The 24,388-nt window shown below is 36.6% G+C and overlaps 1 protein-coding gene and 1 non-coding gene across 5 annotated transcripts in view; both read left to right on the top strand.

Annotated features, from left to right (window-relative positions):
* FGF12 (fibroblast growth factor 12) overlaps window positions 1-24,388 on the top strand; it is a 508,911-nt gene that overhangs the window by 346,751 nt on the left and 137,772 nt on the right. The gene's annotated exons all lie outside the window — the stretch shown is intronic.
* LOC118725151 lies at window positions 20,895-21,026 on the top strand. The gene has a single exon (XR_004989891.1). It is a non-coding gene; the product is annotated as a small nucleolar RNA SNORA51 (small nucleolar RNA).

The raw sequence follows: 24,388 nt of genomic DNA, 5'->3' as shown, positions 1-24,388 counted from the left end.
AAACTATTAAACTCTTACAAGGATGCATAGGGGTAAATTTTCATGCCATCAGATTAGGCAGTGATTTTATAGATATGACACCAAAAAACACAAACAACAAAAGAAAAATAAATGTCTGCTTTTGTCATAATCAAAACTTTTGTGCTTCAAGGGACACAATCAAAGAAGCAAACAAATAACACAGAGGAGAAGAGAAAAGTTGGCAAGCTATGGACCTGATAAAGCACATGCATTTAGAATACATGAGGGCTCTTACAGCTAAAAGTAAAAAGACAGATAACCCAACTAAAAGTGTGTGAAGGATCTGAACAGATATATTCCAAAGAAGACATTACCTAGCTGGTGTTGCTCAGTGGTTTATCATTGACCCAAGAACCAAGAGGTCACAAGATTCCTGGTCAGGGCACATGCTGGGTTATGAGCTTGATCTCCAGCAGAGAGTCTGCAGGAGGCAGCCAATCAATATTTCTTCTTCCCATTGATATTTCTCTCTCTCTATTCCTCTCCCTTCATCTTTCTGTAAATCAATTAAGCCATACTAAAAAAAAATATAGATAATAACAAGGATAGGTGAGGACATGGAGAAAAAGCAATCTTCATACACTGCAAGTGGGACTATAAAAGGATGTAGTCCTTCTAACCATCTGGCAGCTTTTTCAGAAGTTTAAACATATATCAATAGTTACCATATGACCCAGCAATTTCACAACTAGAGATACATCCAAGAGAAATGAAAACATGTTCACACTCACACACACAAAAAAAAATGTATACTATTAGTAACATTATTCATAATCACCAAAAGTATAAAAAATGCAAAGGTCCATCAAGTAATGAAAGGATAAATAAAGTATGGCATAAGCATATAAAGGAATATTTGGCAATAAATAGGAGTGAGCTACTGGCACATGATACAGCATGGCTAAACCTTGAAAACATTGCTAAATTAAAGAAGCTGGCCCAAAAGGCAACATATTGTGTAATTCCATTTTTATGAAATGTCCTGAATAAACAATTCCATGGAGACTGAAAGTTGATTAATGATTATATAGTATTGAATGGGGATGGGTCATTGCTAAAGGGAGAGAGGTTGCTCTTTGAGGTAATGAAATGTTCTAAAGATTATTATGATGGTTGCACAACTCTGTGAATATACTAAAAACCATTGAATTGCACACTTTGAATGGGTGAACTGTCTGGTATGTGAATTTTATCTCTATAGTGCTCTCATTAAAAATGATAATTCTTTTTAAATATCAATTTAATCATGATTTAATATCAATTTGAATCATGATTCAAAAGTAAATAAAATTATTTTCCCTAATGAATTCATGATGCATTAATTGAATTACATGTTTTGTTTGTTTAAAGTAGCACAAAGGTGTGAATTTCTTCACAATTGGAGAGGTGTGACAAAATGTTAATACGCTGGTGTGGGAACAAAAGTGGAAAAGGAGTGAAAACAGTAGAATTTGTGTTTTCATTGTGAACTGTATCCTACACATGCAAACTCCATTAATTTTATCCATAAAATACCGGCTATGAGAGATGAATTTGAAAGGAAGATTAATATTTGCTAGGACTGGCAATATTTGAATTTAAGCACCAAGTTGGATTTTTAAATTAATTTTGTCCGGGCTTTAAAAATTTATACATATCTATTAATGAGGTGTTACATTGAGATAGGTATCTGTTTAAATCATAAAATATACTTTTTCTTGCTTTCTTTGTTTAAATTTTAAAATTTTCTGTGATATTTTCTTAAATATTTATAACTTTAAATTGCATCTTGGGGTTATTTAATAAAAAAAAAAGGTATAGAAATATAATTATCTATTTAGTGATGCACATCTTAGTGCCTTGCAGTAGTGCATATTACTTCTTTATATACCTTTGGAAACTTACTGTGCAGTTTTAAACATGACTTTTTAAATAGGCTTTTACAGAATTTGAAACCCATATAAATATTTTAAAAAGTAACATACAGATGTGATTTTTATCATTAAATACTTATTTTTATTGTACCCATATTATGGTCAAACTAGAGGCCTGGTGCATGGAAGCCCTAAACCTGCAGTTGGCTGAATGACTCTCCCCCTGTAGGAGTGCACTGACCACCAGGGGGCAGCTCCTGCATTGAGTGTCTGCCCCCTGTTGGTCAGTGTGCATCATAGCCACCAGTTGTTCCACTGTTTGGTCGATTTGCATATTAGCCTTTTATTGTATAGGATTACTTGAAGATCACCTCAAACAAATGAAAATAACATGCAGTTGACAGGCCACATGTATCTTCTCATCTCAGTTGATTTTGTTTCATCTCTGAACATTATTAGACATAACAAGCACATCTCATGTCATAATATAGGTCTATTTTTTGAAACATCTATTAATCCAGCTTTTATCTCATGGCATTGTCACAATTACGTTACCATTTCTCTTTTTTTGTGTTTATTGCAGCATTCATTATGTCTGTTTTCAAGGCCAATGGCTGGGTAAATCAATATTACTTTTCACTCAGTGAATTGGATAAGGTTTTATTTTCAAAAGATTTACCATTTTAAATATTGTCTCATTAGCCTTGTATAGTTTAATTCAGTCCATCTGAAAAAGGAGAAGGTAAAAAATAGAAATTCTTTAAAACAAATACCAGGATGCATGAAGTTTTCAGAGAGTTGAAAACTTTCAATATAATTTAGCCTAAAATAACATTTGAAGATCAATTTCTGTGTAGCCATTCAGGTCTCTGCTTAGACACTTCACATTCCATGTGGGCATACCAACCCCACAGACTTTTCATGCTGGTCCAGCTGTCTGGTGTAGTGTGAAGTGTCTGGAATCAGTTGTACTAGGTTGTAGTTGCCATCTTGCTGCTGGTTGAATTTAGGTGACTTAATGTCTCTGAGTTTAAGTTACCATTTTTTAAATTAAATGCATTACATCTATTTTGTAAGTTAGAGGGATATTAAAAGATAAAATAATCGCTAATCCTCTCAGTTCAATAATAAACATCCAATAAATGTAGTATTTTCTTTCTATTTCCCCTAAGTGTCAAAACACTTGGCAAGACACAGAATAGACCATGTGAAAATTTTTTTATTTATATTTTTTAAAAATATATTTTATTGATTTTACACAGAGAAGAATTGAGAGGGATAGAGAGTTAGAAACGTCGATGAGAGAGAAACATCGACCAGCTGCCTCCTGCACACCCCTCACTGGGGACGTGCCCGCAACCAATGTTCATGCCCTTGACCGGAATCGAACCCGGGACCCTTCAGTCCCCAGGCCAACGCTCTTCCACTTAGCCAAACCGGCTTCAGCTTATTATTTATGTTTTGATTATAGTGGGAATATAATGTGATGTTTTTACTTATGTTTATCTAATCTCATAACTTTTTTTTATTACCTCTGTTCTCTGTTCTCTTCTATTTCCAAATATTCCCTTTGCACACTCTGGAAGGATGTGCTATGTTGCCCATGCTGTTTTGCATTTTTCACCACCTTAAAAGTAGTCTATCACCTTAATGCCTCCAAAACTTTCAATGAACTCTAGTAACCCATTCTATACAATCCAAAATTCTTTGGCTGGCTTACAAAGCCTTTTGACATTTTTACTCCTTCATAACTCTTTGATTTCATGTTCTATTTCATTTCCCTTTATGACATGTGTTCCTTTTATTCTCTTTTTGTCTTTTCTTTTTGAGCCATTTCATATATCCATGCACTCAATCCTAAGGTCTTTTTCTGTCATCTTTGCTTATCAATATCCTGTTTTCCTTTAAGATTCAGTATCCCTCCACCATCAAATCTTCCTTATTGAGACTAAAGAAATCAATGCTACCTTTTGCTTCTCTTTCTCAGCTGCTTTTTTTCTGCCTTAGGTTCAGTTTGTACTTTTCTCTCTATATCTATCTTATCAGAATCTTCAGACAGCAAAGCCTGTTTCTGACTTATTCTCAAATTTGCACCTAGTGGTCTCTTGCAAACTCTCCCATCACATTATCCCCCCACAGTACCTCTACAGAAGGAATGGAGGTGTGTATTTCTACAATTGGTTAACCTTCTATTGGAAGAGGTCTATGGCCTGGCTGTAGCCACTCTCAAAACCACATCAGCTTGGATGTTTTGGATTCTAATCTAAGTGAGAAGGACAAAAGCTATGATTTCCACTTTAGGTTTTTCCCTTTATGGTCTAAATCATAGAGGCACACTTTTTTTCCATTACCAGCTACATAGGGTTCTTTATTTTATTCTCTTCTTTTTCTCTTTGCATTTTGTATTCTGTAATGTATTTGATATATTTATGGTTTAAACTAGGGGTGTCGAACTCAATCAGAGAAGGGGCCAAAATCTAAAATCCAGCCTAAATCGCGGGCCAAATGGTTTACTGAACAGTCATAAACTGTCATTGTGATGGAAACGCAGCGGAGTGCAGTGATGACAGCGTGGTGTGGGCCACATTGCAAGGCCTGGCGGGACGGATTTGGCCTGCGGGCCTTGTGTTTGACACATGTGGTTTAAACCTTTGCTTTCAAATGGTGTGATACCCAGAAATAATTGTTTACTGCATAATAAATTGAGTGATCCTCCAATTTTAAAAAAAAGCAAGCAATATTTGTATAAATGAAAGACAATATTTACATTGTATTTTACGGATTACAATGCATGTTTGCATTCATTGTTTTATTTGATCCTTACCACTGTGAAGTAGGCAACAGCAAGGAATATTGTGCTTAGTTTATGGATTAGCAAGTGGAAGCTGCGAGGGCTTAAGAGATTTACCTAATGTCACAAGCTGGTGCCAGACCTTGAGCAAATTTTCCCATGCATGTCCTAACACACTTTGTATTGTATAATGCTGAGATACTTAAAATTCACTTAATTTGATTTCTTAAAATGAGTTACCTCCAGTTACTCCGTAGTGCTCCATCAAGTGAAATGGATTGCTGCTGCAGGTTTAATATTTGAAAGGGCTTTATTTAGTTTGAGTTTTTCTTTGATATTTAAAATCATTTGTTTTGCCCTTAGACACTTATCTTCCAAGTTGGTTTAACACCATGGCAGTTTTGAATGCCTGGGTAATATTTAAGGTAACATGTGAATGTTTTTCCTGGAGTTTACTTGTATGCCTTTTCAATGCCTGATTTTTCTTTTAATTAAAAAAATTCAATTATAGTTTAAATTCAGCATTATTTTATAGTAGTGTCAGATGTACAGTATAGTGGTTAGATAATCATATCTCTATATATATATCCCTAAAATGCAAATAGACCAAATGGCAGAACAACCGAACAACCAGTTGCTATGATGTGCACTGACCGCCAGGGGGCATGCGCAGAACATGGTGGGCAGCAGCAGCAGGCAACAGAGCACAGAACATGGCGGACATCAGCTATGGCAGGATGGTGGAGCAGGTGAGTGGAGGTGCCAGACCAAGCCAGGGTGCCAGTCACTGTCAGGGTGAGTTTCTGGTGGTTACTGAAAATTCTTTGCTCCTGCGATCCCACCAGGCCCTTGCATCTGCTGCTGGTGCTGGCCCCGCTTGTACCTACTGCTGGTGCCTGGCATCAGCCCCAATTGCTTAGCATGTGGCAGCTGCCAGCCCCAATTGCCCCTCAGGACTTCTCCACCTCCCCGTGCTTCTGAGGGGTGATGGGGGCTGGCAGCTGCCTCTCACACCCACTGCCGGAGCCAGAGCTGCTGCTTGCACCCACTGCTGGCACCCAGTACTGGTCCTGATTGCTTGGCACTGGCACCAAGTAAGAGCAGCGGCTGCTGGCCCTGATCCCCCCTGAGGGCTTTTCCACATCTCCCTGCTCTTGAGGGGCAATGGGGGCATCAGTTCCTGCTTCCAACCGCTGCTGGTGCCTCGCCAATCACTCTGCACTGTCAGGGGATGTGAGTGGGGCTGCCAGCAGCTAATGGGAACAGTGGTGGCCAGAGCAGGGCTGCTGGCAGTCCAGTGGGTCGAGGCAGGATGGGCTGGGCAGAGGTGTGGAGGATAGGCCGAGACCCGTCCCTCTGCCCACCGCAGCCTTGTGGCCACAGCTCTTTCAAGGTTCACAAATTCATGCACTGGGCCCCTGGTACTTTATAAAGTATTCTTCCTGATACTTCCAATACCCACCCAGCACCATATAGTTATTACAGTATTGTTGACTATATTTTCTATGCTGTACTTGGCATCCTCATGACTGTTCTGTAACTCCCAATCTGTACTTCTCAATCCCTTTACATTTTTACCCACTCCCCTCAGCTCCCTCCCCTCTAGCAACCATTTGCCTTAGTCTCTGTATCTATGAGTCTGTTTCTGTTTTGTTCATTCAATTATATTGTTCTTTAGAGTTTACAAATGAAGTCACATGGCATTTGTCTTTCTCTGATTGACTTATTTCCCTTAGCATAATACCCTCCTAGGTCCATCCTTGCTTTTGCAAATGGTAAGATTTAATACATGATTAATATATATATATATATATATATATATATATATATATATATATATATACATATATATAATTGTTATTTATTTATTGTTATTTATTATTATTAAATATGTATATATTTTTTCTTGATTACAGAGAGGAAGGGAGAGTGAGAGAAACGTCAATGATGAGAATCTTTGATCAGCTGTCTCCTGCACACCCTCTACTGAGGAGGAAGCCTGCAACCTGGGCATGTGCCCTGACTGGGAATTGAACCTGGGACTTCTTGGTCCATGGATGGCGCTCGATCCACTGAGCCACCACAGCCAGGCAATGACTAGTTTTTGACATGAATATTATCAGAGTGTGGTTTTTACTCTTGAAAGTTTTTACTGGTATCTGTTCATTCATTATCCCAATAGCAATTTGACATTATTATTATAATATATATGATATATATGGCATATAGACTAGTAGTTTATTACAAAAAGGATGCTTTTCTTAAGTCTTCTTAATTGTACATTTTGGTTCTCATTCTCAAATCTATATTTATAAACAGGCTAAGGTTTTGGTGCCTTATTGTTTACAAGATAAAGAGACACAGGCTAAGTCCCTACCACCTAAGATACATTATATAAGAATGGAAAATGGAGTTGCACAGGCCTTAAGTCTCAGATGAAAAGTGCAGAGGGAAGTAATTGGCCACATTCCAAACTCTTGAGAGACTGATCCAGTCATCCAAAATGGAAAATGAAGTTTCAAAAATGCATTCCCCAAAGAGCCATGATTCATCTTGTGTAGCAGTAAATGTAACTCTCTGAGCATCGTTATTTATTTCACTACTTCACAGGAGTCCAAGTGTCCTTATCTCTGCAAATCGGCCTTTCAAAAACTCTTAAAGCCCAGCTTTTCATTGTTGTAACTTTAATTTTCCTTCAGTTCTGAGAGATCATCCTAACCTACCAGTCCTACATCTTCTATCTGGCACTGTGCCCACTGTGGCTTTGTATATTATGGACTGTTAGTTAATAAAAATGATCACAGAGGTCAATTACACCAGATCAGTGGGACCTTCGCTAAAATTCACCAAAATTAGAATCCAATCTTTGCTGAAACATCTCTAACATTGAAGACTTTATTATCTGAATTTTATACTGGAGTTGATTATTGGGATATATTCTTCTTACTCTGCCTTTATAAAGGTCCTAGTTCTGCAATCTGTAGTCGCAGGGAATATAAATTAATTGCTTAGCAGGGATTGGTACATAGTGTTTTATCTAAAGCTAATGAGCATAGTGAGGATAAAACTAGTTTTTCTGTTTCTCTGTTTATTGTATCTCTATCTCAATCAATTTCCATGTATCTATCTTTGTATCTATGATCTATCTATCTATCTATCTATCTATCTATCTATCTATCTATCTATAATTTCCATCACAAAGAATGATACCTGACACCTAATAAAGGTTTTAAAGTGTTTGCCAAAATTATTGTTATTTATTATATGACACATTTTCATCTACTTTTTAAAAGACATTTAAACACTATAAGAAATGATCATGGTTTACATGGTTTATTAACCAGTTCCAGTTTTTTCACCAGGCAGTTAAATATTATTTAGTAAATAAATGAACAAACTATAGAATTATTATTTTTTTAAATCGAAGAAAGCATATGAATCACTTAGTTCAATTCTACCTTTTTTTCAGATAGAAAATAGAAATCTAGAGTTGGATTTTTTTCATCTCTTCCTCATTTAAAGCTCCCTCCTCTCCTCTCCTCTCCTCTCCTCTCCTCTCCTCTCCTCTCCTCTCCTCTCCTCTCCTCTCCTCTCCTCTCCTCTCCTCTCCTCTCCTCTCCTCTCCTTTCCTCTCCTCTCCTCTCCTCTCTTCTTCCTTTTCTTCTTCTTCTTCTTCTTCTTCTTCTTCTTCTTCTTCTTCTTCTTCTTCTTCTTCTTCTTCTTCTTCTTCTTTCTCTCTCTCTCTCTCTCTCTCTCTCTCTCTCTCTCTCTCTCTCTCTCTCTCTCTCTCTCTCTCTCTCTCTCTCCTTAAATGTGATATTATAATTCATGGGCAAGTGATTTTTTTTTATTACTTTTTTGCCTTAAGTTAGCTCTTACGGAATACTATTTGACTCTCTCTGGCCACCAAAAAATCATTCATGGTTAATGTGTATTGGTTAGCATGTGCTAGAAATTCTCTGAAATTGCTCTAATTTAAAACATTGATTAATTTTCTCTCTGAAGGTAGATTCTGGTGTATTCAACTAGCTTACTTGATTTTCTAATATACAGTAAACCTACAGAAATGTATTTTTTTTCCATTGCCTTTACCCTTGCCTAACAATAGTGTTGGTATTTATTATGATTCAATGGGTAGCTTGCACTAGATCCATAAGCTGAGTGCATGCTAAGTACAGCCATAATATAGGAAGACAAGAGAGTGTTCCTGGCAGGGTTCTTATTATATGTGCTTTTATTCCATTTGGTAGTGGTTTCTGTAAGTCTGTAGAAAATTCCCTGCTGTTATAAAAGGTTTTCCCTCACTCATACAGACTCTTTAGGCCTTCCATAAATGTGCATTTTGCCTCTACTAATTCTTTCCCCCATTTCTGGCCCCAATCTTTTAAAAATAGAGTTCTCCCTTTCTTTGCCAACCATTACCTTACATTCTAAACAAATCCCTTTGCATTTTCACTTGCTCCACTTATCATCAAGACCTTTGGATAGGCTCAATCTATAGCTAATCCTTTCATCACATATGCACTCAAAGCTCTTTTCTAAAATGTCATTCTCTGTTTACACAGAGGGTATTTCTTCTGCATAATCTTCCCTGGTGAATATGATGCCTCTCAGAAATGATGCTGTTTCTCAGCTGGGTGTTGAGGCATATATGTATATATATGCATACATACATACATACATACATACCTGATGGAGGTGGTGGGACTCAAAGGAGATTGGGGCTCCTATGACAGATGAACTTATACAGGATTTCCCAACTTATTTTTTTCTCCTCTCATACAGTAGAGATTATATAAACAAACACATGCATCCAGGAAATGTTTCTGACTGTGAATTTTTTGGATGCATTTTTTTTATTTACGTTCAAGAAACTTTAATGTTTGTAATGTCATTAGATCCATATAAAATTCCAGAGAGGTTGATCAGACCAGTGTAATTATCATTTTATTATAAATATGATAAGTTACTCAAAGATGATAGTAGTCACTAATACCAGTGTCTAAGCTAAGATTTATATCATTTATACTTACCCATACTTACCCTTATATGATAAAAGGAATATTTCATTGCTCGCAGTAGTTAAGGTTTCTATTGAAAATTTTTACTTATTTGTGGGGTTTTCTTCTTTTTCATTTGAGGACAGGATACTAGCTGGGGTGTATGTCTGGAAGGATGAATAATGTGCTTTGAAGGCGTAGGAGCTGGGCATAGAGAGTCTGGCTCAGGGAGTGGGTGGGAGACAGCAAGAGCAACTCAACTTGTATTTCTGGGAAGAAAAGTTAAAAAAAAGAATATGATCTCTGCTTAATTTTTTATTTTATATTTAGCATTTTGAGTTTATATGAGAATTAAGGCTGTTTTCTTTTTCTTTCTTTGGTAACCTGTAGCAGTGCCTATCATCCTAAGCATCAGAAGTGGCAATCAGGAGTGGTAATAAGAAACAGTGTTGTATCCTATGTGAAAGTGATCTGTGATCCGAGGATTTTATTTAAAGTAGTTAAGTGTTTTTGAGATCTCTGCCCATGTCTTTATTATTCATGTTTTTTTTCTCTCTTCCATTTCCATCCTTCCTTCCTCCCCTCTATTCATACTTTTCTTCCTTTCTTTTTATCACTGTTTATTTTTCTTCCATCCGTCAAATCCTTCCTTCTTTTCTTTCTTTTTATTTAATAGACATTTATTGAGTATGCACTAAGTACAAAGTGAGCTCAGCTTGGGAACATGTGATATAAAGAAGGATATAAAGCTATTCTCTCAGCGGATCTTCTAGTCCAGCAGGGTAGGCGGGCTCTACAACAGTCAGGATATCCATGGTGGAACCTGACAAAGTTCTAAGTGTGGAATAAGCAATATCTCAGGTTTCAAATTGGAATACTGGGGTTACAGGATGGAGAAGATATTTTAAAAAGTAGGCCTGGTAATGTACAATAGTTTCTATCAGTAAATCCTACGAATTTGAGTCCAAGAAAATACAGGCCATTGTAACCTGTTCTCAACTGTATACAAGGTTATATTATTGTACCATATAAATTGTATATATGGTACAATAATATACCATATATACAACTTGGTATATATGGTATGACTATGGATAGAGTTTATTATTGGAATTTTCAAAATATGATATAAAGGAAGCATCTGAACATACCAAAAATTGGGTGAGTAAATGGCAGTGATAGAAGTAGGGGCATGAGGAAAGTTTTGCCACAAGTTTCGCATTTGAGCATGATCTTGGGAAGCATAGAAGAGTTAAGTAAGCAGGTGAAGAACACTCCAGCAGAAAGATCATGATATGTATAGACAAAAAGCAGCTTTTAATATTAAAATGTATCATGTATAAATGGAGTTGAGTGTGACATTAGAAACTGACTACTGTAGGTCCCTTAATCAAAATCCCCTGTCTTCTCCTTCCTATGCAGGAGAGCAAATCACTAGCAAGATAAAAAGCCAGTGCTTTGTTCAGAAAGACTTATGAGGAGCCATGTGCTTGGCAGGACGTCTTAATCAAACATTACAAGGACTAACACCATATTTGTATTTATGTGTGGAAAAGGAGGGAAGTAATTTCAGGGAATAATGGAGAGGTTACATGGGGATGAGACAAGTGAAAGCAAAGTGAATAATTAATATCTAATAGGGAATGTAGAAAGCTTGAGGATAAACCTTGTGCATGCATGCTTTTGTCAGAAAACTATAGAGGGTTAAGAGATTGCTGTGCAAGACACCTTGGAAGTCTGTGTTTTGAATTTTGCAGCTCATTGCTTTGGGGACATTTAGTAGGAATAATAGCTCTATCCTATTTAACAACTCCTCAAGTTCTCACAGTAAATGAAGGAAGAAAATGGACATAATGATTATTTTTTGAATGGTTGCTACATTTGAATGGTTTGAACTGTATAAATTTATTCATTTACTCTTTACAGCAACTTCCAAAATTATATCCTAGCATTGTCTTTCTTAGACAAGTGAGGACATAAAGATGAAATGACTTAACCAAGGTTACCCAATGGGAATTTAAGTTATTAACTGTATTACATACTGATTCTCTATTAGACAATATCATTGGATATTTAATCATGTAGTGCTTGATAGTTTCAAAGGCTTTGATATCCACCATTATGAACGGATTAAACAGCATCTCTGTGAGGTATGTTAGGTCAGACTACTTATCCCATTTTAAAGAGATAAAGTAATGAAGGCCAGGAAAACTATTATGTGTAAGAATACATGAATACTAAGCGACAAAACTAATATTCACTTCAAATCTATTTACTCCAAAACCTAAGTAAAGTCCATGGCACTCTGATGTCAGTGCATAATTTAAACCAAATAGACGGTCTCATTTTAGACGAGTTTCCAATGAAATTGGCTAAAATCTAGTATAGTTTCTGGTGGTTGGGAATGTCAATTTCAGTTTGTCAGTGATTATCTCATACATTGTGCAATCATTCCCTGGAACTGACCGACAAATGAGATATCACTGAACTTAAGGGCAAGAATCCATGCTGCTGGCTCTCCATTGGCTTCATCTGTTGCTAGGAGGAGTTGCTGTCTCTCAGCAGCTGCCAGCAAGGCAGGCCCTTCTGAGTGCAGCTGAGCCCAGGTTGACAGCTAGCAAAGGACCATGTCCTAACCTGGCAAGGAAATCCTTCAAGTCAATGTTTTTGTCAACTAGGTTGACAGAATCTCCGATTTTGATGCACTTCATTGCTTTTCGAGAAGCCTATTTTTGTCCTTTTCCCTTTTTTTTTGTTTAAATTGCTGACAGACATATTCATGCACCTTACAAAATAATAAGTAAATTCTAATTAACATCTAAAATGCAGAAGAATTTGGTTTTAGCTCTAGTGAAAGAGCAATATATTGTTTGATTAAAAGAAGGAAGAGCTATTTCTTCTAAATAAGGGTATACAACATTTTTCTGGCAATTACCAAAGAAAGTTTAAAATGTTCCCATTAGGAGTTGGATGAAAGAATAAGAATTGTTCAATTTGGATGGCTTCCCATGTTTAAAATCCTGTTTATCTGCAACATGACTGAAATAGATGCTGGGGATGGAAAAGAATTATGTTCATTCTTCTGCTTTTTGCTTATACATATCATGATCTTTCTGCTGGAGTGTTCTTCACCTGCTTACTTACCTATTCTATGCTTCTTAAGATCAGACTCAAATGCAAGACTTGTGGCAAAACTTTCCTCATGCCCCTACTTCTATCATTGCCATTTATTCACCCAATTTTTTGTATCTTCAAATACTTCCTTTATATTTTTATTTTGAAAATTCCAATAGTAAACTCTCTCCATAGTCGCCATGCCCTGCATGGCCATTTCCATTGCTAAGTTGTTGAATGTTTGAAGGTTGAAAAACCATATTTATGCACGTTTAAATTCTCAGCCCTTAGTACTGTCCCTGAACCTAGCTGAGTGACTCCTTAAACTAGGGGTGTCGAACTCAATCAGAGAAGGGGCCAAAATCTAAAATCCAGCCTAAACCGCGGGCCGAATGGTTTACTGAACAGTCATAAACTGTCATTGTGATGGAAACGCAGCGGAGTGCAGTGATGACAGCGCGGTGCGGGCCACATTGCAAGGCCTGGCGGGATGGATTTGGCCCGCGGGCCTTGTGCTTGACACATGTGCCTTAAACCCTCAACATTAGGCCCAAGTATTTAGTGAACATTATGAACACTCATTCTCCTCAATTTTTACAAAGCTCAATTCAAATTCAGGGGTCTCAAAAGCCAGACTTAAAGGAAAACAAAGTCACGCTGATACCTTTAATCTCTGAAATGTATTAACTGCTTCCAATCATACCAACAGTCTGAGGTGGGAGGTGTCTGAACATTTTCTAATGACAACCTGGGAAATAGAGCACTGTCTGTTGAACCTGAGAGAGATGTCAGAGTGTCAGTTGGCCCACATGCTCTTTGACATGTGAAAAACGAGGCCCCGAGGAGATGCAGCCTGCCCAAGGCCACTGTCTAAGGTTGGTGGCTGAGCTGTGCTTTGATCCCTAAATGAGCATTCTCTTTGATGTTTTTTCTCTCATACACTTGTTCTGTTACACAGGTGTGCTTTACTTACTTTTGTATTCTCCACAGCCCTTTCCAAGTTGTCCATGTTGGGTTCTCAGTCAATATTGAAATGAAATAGGGTTTCTCTTATTCTCTTCCTCACGCCCTCCCATTCTCTTTATTACAAAGGATATGAAAGAGACAAATTAGTTCTCCTTTGGAGACTAAAAGATAGAAGAGTTTGCTCAGTCTCCAATACATGGATTGGGAAACACAATTTTGCTTCTTCATCCTTGTTTATTCCCCTGCTCCCTTTCTTAGCGGCTTTTTACTCTTTTACTCTTTCTTTCTTCTCAAGATGAAATACTTACCCAAATTTTCCATTAGCTAGGAAAGTATAATTTAAAAGTGTTAGAGGCACTAGCCTATTTCTCTTCCAACCTTTTTTTCGCCTTACCTGGAACACCCCTCCCTCCACTCTGCCCAGCCAATTCCTGCTCATCTTACAGCCTAAATTTCACTCCTTACCAGTTCATATAATGCCCTCTTACCTTAGTACCCTCTTTATCCATAGTACATATCATAATTTTAATGTTTAATTTTTGTATGCTTATTCACTTAATGTCTATTTCTCCAGTCCATATATATATATATATATATATATATATATATATATATATATATATATATATATAAAAGCCCAGTGACCAAACAGTAGAACAACCAGAAGGACTGGTTAACCAGTTGCTATGGCATGCACTGATCACCTTGGAGCAAATATTCAATGCAGGAGCTGCACTCTAGTGGTCAGTGTGCTCCCACAGTGGGAGCCCTGCTTGGCTGACCAGGGTGAGTGGCTGCTCCCACCGCAGAAGCAGCCTCTAGGCCCAGGGTGAGGCCGAGTCTTTGCACCTATCAAATACCTGAGACAATCCAGACTCTGGCCTGACCCCACCAGCTGATACAGGGCCTCTAAGGTATATTCTGGAAAGAGCATAGGGAGTTGGCATAGGCGGATGACAAGAGGGCATGTGACTGTGAATCCCCCGGGGAGGCTGTCCTGATGGCTGAGGATCTTGAGCACAGCTGCCCTGAACATCCCTGATGGTGAATTTCATGCATCAGGCCTCTAGTATAGGGTAAGTACTACTGGTGGCAAGTGCTGGCAAGAGAGCTGCCATGCAATAGAGAACTTAAGATTTTCCAACCAAGAACACTTAATCTGCAGGTGCTATTGGTAGTGGTATTGGTGCCTTCCTGGGACAGTCCTGGGGTGGCAGAGAAGATTTCTTGGGCTCCCCCTAGGCTTTGCTGGAATTTCCATTGGCTTTTTGTGAGATAAACACCAAGTGTATAAAATATAGGCCCCAGTGGAACAATGAGTGAGTGCATGGGGAAAAAAAAATAAAAAACGTCTTTGTAATTCCAATACTGAAATTAAAACACACACCTCCCCTACACCCCCCTCCCACATTGTCCAAAGGACACTATTTAACTGCATTGGGCATTCTAGTCATTTACATGGTCTGAAGTCACCCCAACTCTCTTCAGATTTTAAACTCATCAGAGAATGTTTAATTTTATAAGCATTTGTTGAACACTGACAATGTGTCAGCACTGTTAGGATCTTGTTTCAGGAATTATTCTATGTCCTGCATAATTCCTAGAACAAAATTTATCATACACTGTATTTGAAGAATTCCTTCAGACCCTTTGTCCTGTCTAATATAAGTAATTATGGTGTCCTTCACTTATCCTCTTATGCAAAATACTAGTACATTAGAGGGGAAACCACCTTAGGAATATTTAAAACATATAAAAGAATATGCTGTATCCTCAAGTACTATTGAAGCACACATTTACATAGAACCAATTTGTATGATAATCACAAGCCATTCTCATCCAGAATTTCTCAGCAACATTAATCTAGTTTAAATTTACAGGATGTAGTAAAAAATGATATTGTTTGAGCTCCAACTTTTCTCAGTGGGAACAGGAAAACTGTTTCTATAATTGACTTTCCCTTAGTCTTCAATAAACTTCCCCAATTTCTTCTGCCTATCAGAATCTTTCTCTTCCAAACTAATTTTGTGAAGCATTGTTCTGATTATTACCAAATACAAATATTCCTTCTATTATAGATTCTGCCCCTCAATTGTTTAATCAGTTTCAATTTTCATTTTACCTGTCTATCTCTGGTTGATTATACACTCCATGAGATCAAGTGACAGTTTTTTTTTTCTAAATCATCTAGTGCAGTACCTTGCAAACAGCAGTGCTCAATAATGGTTGAGTAATGAATTAATGGACAAACAAGTGAGGGAAGCTGAAAGAATATTAGTTCTTCAGCCAATAAAATTTTTGGAATGACTCCTAAGCAACCATGTGCTGTACAGTTTTCTGTCTTGGGTATATATATATATATATATATTCCATGGTGAACTTGTATCTGTTGCCACAGTAATTATGATCTAAGTCAGTAATTTTCAATTGGTGTACTACAAAAAATTTAAAGCATGCAATACCTAACTACTTAGTTGGGGACACTAACTTCTATTTTATTAGATTATAAAACAAAACAAACAAACAAAAATGACAACAGCCAACACCACAATAGCCATCCAGTGAATAAAAATTATACCTACTTTAGGTTGGCAAAAATACACTTTTTGGTGTGCTACAGAATTTTAGTAATTACTGTATGTGTTCCATGAGATGAAAAAGGTTGAAAATCGCTAGTCTAAGTTATAATAGTACTTATAAATGTCCTCTTGGTGTGAACGAATAGGTAGCCAGTCACGTAGGGATGTTTTCACTTTTGAGACTATATGAAAAATCTGCGACTTTTCAAAAGGTAACACTCTAAGTAAAGAAATGAACTTTGGAGAAGTCTAGTGGGCATAAAGCAAATAGTGTGATACTGCTACCAGTGCCTACAAAATATTAGACATGAATCATATCCAATGAGCAATGTGGGGCGTGCCTCGATTCTGTTTCAGCCTCAGAAGAATGACATCTCTATGACCTCATCCAAACCATTGCTTGCTTGAAATCCTCTGTTTTATAATTAATTTCTCCCCCCCGCCAAAAAAAAATAAATGAGTATTTTGAGGATTAATTACTGTAAAGCACTTTGCAAATGAAAGACCTATTTAATTTCTAAGTGGTGGTGTTATATTGTGGGTGACATGCCAGTGAAATATTGACAAAAGCTCCCTTTTGCTTAAGCCTGCATTGATGTATGAAACCTCCGCTGTAGAACAGTACCTCTGGGGTGTCTCATGCATTCTTTTATTTAGATATGTGAATTGGCAATTAAAAATAATTATATTGCAGTGCCCCTTGTGCTGCCAGTCAAGCATCTGCAGTGAAGAACATGGTAAGCAGTCTTTAAGTTTCAATTATCAAAGAGCACACTTCTCTCTTCCCTCTTCATAGAGTATTGCTTCTGAATTGGTGAAGCAATCCAAAATTTTGCTTTTTTTTTTTCCTTTACATTTTTTTTTTTTTTTTTGCTTTATCGGCATTTTCAGGAAAATGAATGCAACATTCTTGTTTGTGTATTATCCCTCAGATTGCAGAAAAATTCTAGCCAATTAGGTTTCTTTCTTTTTTCTTTTTTTTTTAAGCAGGCATACCTGAATGTACATTGAGTTTAATACTTTAACTGTACTTCATAGCTGGTAGAAGGGATAGTAAAAGATTAGTAATATCCTTGCTGTGCCCAACAGAAGCCTAGATAATTAAATTTGCACAAAGCAATTTGAAGAAGTTAAACTATTTCATTCTGGGGCATTCATTCTGCTGATTCCTGGATTTTATGCTATTTGTAAACCTGTATGTAAGCCTGTGTTCCCTGGTTTGAGCTAAACACTGTTCAAGGATAATGCTATCAGTGAAAATGAGATAAGAGGATTAGACCATACCACTTCCAATCTCCATCAGGTTTCTTTCATGAAATTCAAGAATTGGACTTCAACAATTTTTTTTCTTTTATTTTCAAACTAGTGACCTACTGCACGAAATTCATGCACATTAAAAGGAAATTAATTAGATGATATATTTTAATATTGCTATTTGCTCTTTCTCTATAATAGAAGTGTCAAAGATGAGAGAAAATTAGTAAAATGTATATGAAAATCTCCTTATCTGCCTCCTGTCAGAGTCTGGTGTATGCCACTGGACCCAGAGTCAAGTCCCTGACATGCGCATGTACCTTGAAATTATGCAAGACCCAGACCAGGCTGGCCCCACCCCATCAAGCCTTGCAGAGTAGGGGGCACAGTCTCAGGTCTCCCAGCCTGGTGCAGGGGATGGGGTCATGGCCTCAGGTCCCCCAGACAGGCCTCAGGTGCCCAAGCATGAGGATGCAAGAGTGTGATGACCATTTGCATATTAGCTCTATATTATTATATATAGAATTTGAATGCATCAAATTTGCATCGTGTTTTTTAAGGGATTATAGAAGCTTTATACAAAATTTATAGAATATTTGTGTGTGCTATATTTGAAGATACACTAATGTTTTTTATAAAGAACTAAAGAATCTATTAAACTAAAATAAATAAATGTTGATCTCATGTCTTGAGATTTTATTTTCTTATTAAATCATGACAACTTTTGAAGATTTGGTTTAAAATAGAATAAAATACCTGTATTGCAGTGTTTTTATAAACCAAACCTGTATTGGAATGGCTGTCAAATTTAGGGATATTTGGGATAAAAATAGTCACTGTACATAGTCTTGATTTTGGCAAATACTTTAAGGGAATAAATGATTTGACTTGCTATTAAATTGGCTATTATTAAAGAGCAAATCTAAATTCATATTAAAAAATATTCCATCCAACAACCATTTTTGGTATATTTCACTGTAGTTTTTTGTTAACACACTTTATTAGTGTTTAACCAATAGTATCCCTGCAGAGATTATATTCATTGCTCATGATTGGAGAGAAAACTAGGGAAGAAATGTAGACCTTAATCTGACCCACACATTTCAATATTCTGGCTTTGAATTTTTAAACTAAGAAATAATACCACTTTAAAAAAAAAAGATCTTACCTATGCTAATGACTTCTATAGGAAAAATGCCATCTAAAGTTTGTAGGGTCATAGATAATTATAGTTGGGGGAGGTCTGGGGAGATGCTTAATATACAATTAGTGCCAATGGTCATTCAGAAGATGATGTCCTAAAAAAAAAAAAAAGTGATGGCCTAGTCTGATTTCTAGTTCTAATCTTACCACTGACCTAAGCCATTGTCAGAAGGCTGTGGGCAAGGTTTTCTTGGGTACATTTGCTTTCATCAACTCGAGAGAGAGTGAGAGCTGGCAAGAGAACAAGGGAGCAAGGTGCAGGGTTCTTGCCACCCTTCCTTGGATCATTCTGAGTCTCAAAGCCCTATTATTTTGTGTCACTAGAAACAATATACTTACATCTACACAGACCACTAATATCTGTAGGATATTTAACTGTTAGATTTCACTGGTATTATTTTATGATAGAAACTTGTGGCTATATTTTGAGGATCTATGTCCCAAGAAATCAAGTTGTTCGATGACTTCCTGTTCTGTGTGCCCAAAGGAATCCTCTTGGTGGTAAACAGTATGTGTTCACGGAGAGATGTTGTATTTTATCTGGCTGTAGATACCCAATCTGATTAAGGTTCACTTGCCCTTATCCATTTGAAAGATTACTTATTTTAGTCTTTTATTTAATAGTTGAAATAACATTTATCTACCCAGTCATTACTTTCTCCAAACTAAAATATGTTGGAAAACCAGGAAAAGGAAGGAAGGAAAGAAGGAAGGAAGGAAGGAAGGAAGGAAGGAAGGAAGGAAGGAAGGAAGGAAGGAAGGAGAGGGAAAGAAAGAGAAAGAAAGAAGGAAGGAATACTCAAACTTTTAAAAGAGAAATCATAATATCTTTTTATGGAATTTTTTATACTTTACTTTTTAGTGAAGATATTATTCTGCTTTTATATGATCTGAAATCTTTAGTTATATCAACCTAAGTTCTCTTATTTATTTGTCTAAGGAGAAAAAAACTACATATTTTAAAAAGGAAAAAAGAGGTACGAGTGGCAACAGTAACAGGAGTGAGAGCTAGGAAAAGCAACCCTGAATGAAAAGAAAAAACATATATTACAAAAGCTTCTACAGAAAGAGGGAGGGAGGGAGGGAGGGAGGGAGGGAGGGAGAGAGAGAGAGAGAGAGAGAGAGAGAGAGAGAGAGAGAGAGAGAGAGAATGAATATGAGTTTGAAAGGTGTAAAAACCTCCAAGACTGTATTTAATCATGAATAGCAATTCAGTGTATTACACTGCTGAGAGGTCCAGTTTACTAAGGTTTTACTCAACTAAATTGATCTCTTCAAGATCTTATAGAATTTGGCACTTCTTTCTGATACAGAATATTTTAAACTGGAGGCAAATCAAACCAGTAGAATTACTTCTAAATCAAATTGTAATTGAAGACCTGGGGATTCAGTGACAGAAAGATATGTTAAGTTTTATTTTAGAAAACCCCTTTAAATTGTGTTAGAGTTCAGCAGTACAGAGAGGCCTACAAAGCCCTAGACACTTACACTTCACTTTCTCTTCTGTTCAAACATTGTCACAAGTAAAACATTATATAATTTTCTTTCATTTCCTAAGATAAAGTGTTTTTTTCTCTTCTACAATCTGCCTTTTTTTCCCTTTAGAAAGCATCACGTTGGACTCCAAATTAGATTCATGAGAGAAAACTTTGTTTTACATAAATGAAATGTCTCTTCCCCACTTTTATCTAATCTGTCTATGGAAATAATATAAATGAAATTTGAAAGTTTGACCAAAAACACTTTTTCAGCTAGTGCATGTGTGTGTTCCACAGGAGAGGCTTATGCTACCTCAGCTGTGGTTGCCAGTTGTGAGCCCAGCATCTGGCACCTGTCAATTGAGCTGTGCTCCTGCTGTGGAAGTGCCAGGGGCAGCTCCAGCATTGAGCATCTGCACCTTGGTGATCAGCGTGTGTCATATCTACCAGCCAGTCATACAGTTGCTTAGGCTTTTATATATATATTATAGATACACACACACACACACACACACACACACACACACACACACACCTATATGTTTTTAGATAGATAGAAAGAGCTAGTTAGAGAGATAGAGAGATTGACTTTACAAATCAGAAAATTGTGTAAGATCTTGAAAATATTTCCCCCAGGCCTCTCCCGGTGCTTAACACAGGCTATATTCTTACATTGTGTGTACAGAAAGAGGAAGCAGAGTACACCCAACCATATACACCTCAGCTCAGGCCTTATGACAGGCCTGTGTTGTAAATGTGGGACATGGAAAGAAAAACAAGATGAAACAGGAAAAAATGGGGGGAAAAGAAAAAAGAAGACAAAAAGTTCCCCCATTTTTATCTCACTACCTTAGACAATTAAGTCAGTTGTAAATATATTTGAATAGATAGATAGCATGTTTTTTTTTCTTTAATATCCCCCTGTTATTTATTTCCTTAACAAAAATTGGAAGAGAAAGATGATGACTTGGTAGTACTTATTGTTTTCTGTCTGTGACTGTATGATTCCGGACAGCTCTGTGAACACTGGAAAGAATAGTGGTTGGTGTTCTTGATACTCTGCCCAACACAAAGCTACAACACATTTGAAAAGAAAACTCATGGTTTTCTAATAGCTATTTGGGTCAATAATGAACAAGGTGAGCCTTTAGGAAGTCACTGTTGTCATGCTGAACAAAGGTCTGATTCTGAGCAGTGATAGTAATGGTTTTAAAGTTGGCATGGGTATAGCTAAATTTTGGTGTCAATTTTATCCATTTTCATATTTTGGTGGGATATGCCCATACATATTTTGAGCTTTGACTATGAAATCACATTCCCTTGCCTTCCTATTTCCACTTGAATGGTATTTTGAATTTGCTTACATACAGCTCTGATGATAATTTGATATAAATATTGCCAGCCATAGCACATTTTTGCTTTTATGAGGACTTTGGAAAATATTTTTTTCCTTTTAAGATTTTTAGTCTGTTCCTTCAGGTGTATATTATCAAGGGTTACATAATATTCATATTTGTCCTAAAACTTGGAAAAGTATATTTCCATGGCTAGTATATTTCTGTGTATTTATTTCCCTTCTTTTAAGAGCTTCTAATATATGTACCTATTAATATATACCTTTTGATCTGTATTAGTATGCCAATACTTTCTAGAGTATTTATTTGAAGAAAAAGTCATACTTGTAGGATAATATCCTGGAACACTCTGACATAGTGCTAATTAAAAGAAAAAATAACACCCACATGATTCTAAAACTCTTATGTCCACAGAATAATTAATAAATTAAGAGTTTCACATGTCCAGATATTTTTAATATTCAAAAAGCTTTCCTAGTCAATTGCATGAAATCACCAGATGATAATAGAAAAAGTCACTTATTCATATAAAAATAATATATAGTCCATGAACTGGGAAGATGCTAATTTAATACTATTTAATAAGCAAGGGCTAATGGCAGCATAGAAATAGATAGAATGATAGATACACAAAAATGTAAGGACATGTATAGATGCATTTACTAGTTATTTATTTATAACTTTATAGCTGATTTGGTGATGTACTGAAAATGCTTTTTTTTTTCTTAAATTACCAGTTATCAATAGGTAAATTACTTTAGTAAATGAGAAGCTATAGTCTAATAAAAGTCTGCCAGTTATTGAACACTTATTATATGCCACCTAATATGTTAAGTGTTTAACATGCATTCTCTTATTCAATCATTGGCACATTTTGGTGCTTTAAATACTCTTATTGACTCCAAATGAGTATTGATGAGAAGCTGTATTCCTGAAGAGTAAATAAACCTATCTGGGGTTGCATGACTAATAAATTGTAGGCCACAGAGCCAAGCTTATCTAGCTTCAAAAATTTTGCCCTTGCTGAAACTGGTTTGTCTCAGTGGATAGAGCGTCGGCCTTCAGATTGAAAGGTCCCAGGTCAAGGGCATATACCTTGGTTGCCGTCACATCCCCAGTGGGGAGTGTGCAGGAGGCAGCTGATCAATGTCTCTCTCTCTCTCGTCGATGTTTCTAACTCTCTATCCCTCTACCTTCCTCTCTATAAAAAGTCAATAAAATATATTTTAAAATATTTGCCCTTAATCACATTGAACCTCAGTGTTGTCCTCTACAAACAGATGTAACTATCACAGCTTTCCTCTCAGCCACTATTTTATGAGAAGCTGTTACCACTTTATCTAAAGCCATATTGGTGTGTTATTGAACATAGAGATATATGTAATAGGAAGTGTAGTGTTGCCAAAGGTCTTGGAATGAGGTATTAGAAGACCTGGGTCTAAGCTCAAGCTCTTATTTTGCAATTATCAGTTGATCTCTTTGAGCTTCAGTTTTCTCATCTGTAATGGGAAGGTGATAAGACCTATTTTTTTTTTTTTTAGTGTTACTAGGTAGTTTAATGAGGCTTAGTCAACTATGTTATGAAATAAATTGTAATTAGACTTAATATCACTTTTCATCTCTACCATGTAAATTCTACTTCTTCCCCTCATGAAGAATGAACTAATATTTATTGAGCATCTGATATGTGTCAAGTGCTTTGTTTACACTAATTAATATTGATTACACACTTACAAATTAGATTTCATCACCCCAATTTTAAGTGAGTACACAGAGATTTTAAAGTGGTTAACTCTCATGTAATGCAATTAATAAGAGGTTGAGTCAACAATCCCCCTTTGGACCCTGTTCTTTTCTTCTGCAGGCTGAGCTCAGATCTCCACAGTATCCAGCAGGATCCTAGCTTGTTTCTCATACACCTCGAGTTTAAACAGTCTTTGTATTTGTTTGTTTGAATTCTCTACCTGGTGGTTTTTTCCCCATATGTTTCAATGGCTGCTCCTTCTTGTTATTCTTACCTTTCTTTTGGAACAAAAGCCAAACGGTACTGTTCTGTATTGCCTCTCCTACTCACCAGTTCGTTAGTACTTTTAGTGTTCTTTATATTACTTGTCACTATCTGAAATCATTTTTATTTTTATCTAGGTATCAGTTGACCATTCTAGTAGAATATAAGCTTCATGAAACCAGGGACTTTGTCCGTCTTCTTTGCTCCTGCATCCCAGCAAATAGAGCGGGCTTGGCACATTAAGTGTAAAACCAATAATTGTTCAATGAATGAATGATCTTCAGCTGTCTCTTAAAATCTATTTTCAAGTAGGCTGATCAAAACATTTTACATGCAGTCCCATTTGTTTATTTTCTCTTTAGTTTCTATTGCCCTAGAAGCTGTATCAGTGAAGATATTGCTTCGGCATATGTCTGAGATTTTGCTGCTTGTAGATTCCCATCTTATATTTAAGTCTTTTTCCCATTTTTAGTTTATTTTTGTGTGTGGTGTAAGCTGGTGGTCTAGTTTCATTTTTTTTTTTTTGCATGGTATCTGTCCAATTACTCCAACACCATTTATTGAAGGGTCTGTCTTGACTCCATTGTATGTTCTTGCCTCCTTTGTCAAATATTAATTGAGCATAGTAATTTGGGTCAATTTCTGGATTCTCTATTCTATTCCATTGATCTATATGTCTGTTCTTGTGCCAGTACCAGGCAACTTTGAGAACAATGAGGACTTGTATGCATGCATATAAGCCTAACCAATGGACACAGACACCAAG

Source organism: Pipistrellus kuhlii, unplaced genomic scaffold (assembly GCF_014108245.1).
Source record: "Pipistrellus kuhlii isolate mPipKuh1 unplaced genomic scaffold, mPipKuh1.p scaffold_m20_p_2, whole genome shotgun sequence".
Lineage (NCBI taxonomy): Eukaryota > Metazoa > Chordata > Mammalia > Chiroptera > Vespertilionidae > Pipistrellus > Pipistrellus kuhlii.
This window is presented reverse-complemented; position numbering and strand designations above follow the sequence as displayed.